Raw genomic sequence first — 295 nt, 5'->3', positions numbered from 1 at the left:
GGTGCAATGAGTCTGGACCTCTGACTGGCTCTGACCACCTCAGGCCAGTCTGGAAGTTTTGTCCCACCCACGTGTGGGGAGGGTGAAGGGTGAGGGCAGAGCTTGGAGCTGAGCCACCAGAGTTGATTAACTGTGGAGGAGGTATCTTGGAACCAGGAAGAAAAGCTTTTTTAGTTGACAGTGACAATGGTTGTGTACATTTCAACTTCCACTTATCACTTCCTAACAAACACTTAATGAGCACCTGTTATGTGCCAGCTAGTATGCCAGGTGCCAGGAAACAGCTGCAAGCAAA

Source organism: Myotis nattereri, assembly GCF_964212035.1.
Source record: "Myotis nattereri genome assembly, chromosome: 3".
In the NCBI taxonomy this organism is placed as follows: Eukaryota; Metazoa; Chordata; class Mammalia; order Chiroptera; family Vespertilionidae; genus Myotis; species Myotis nattereri.
The sequence above is the reverse complement of the archived record's forward strand: the minus strand, read 5'-3'. Positions refer to the sequence as shown.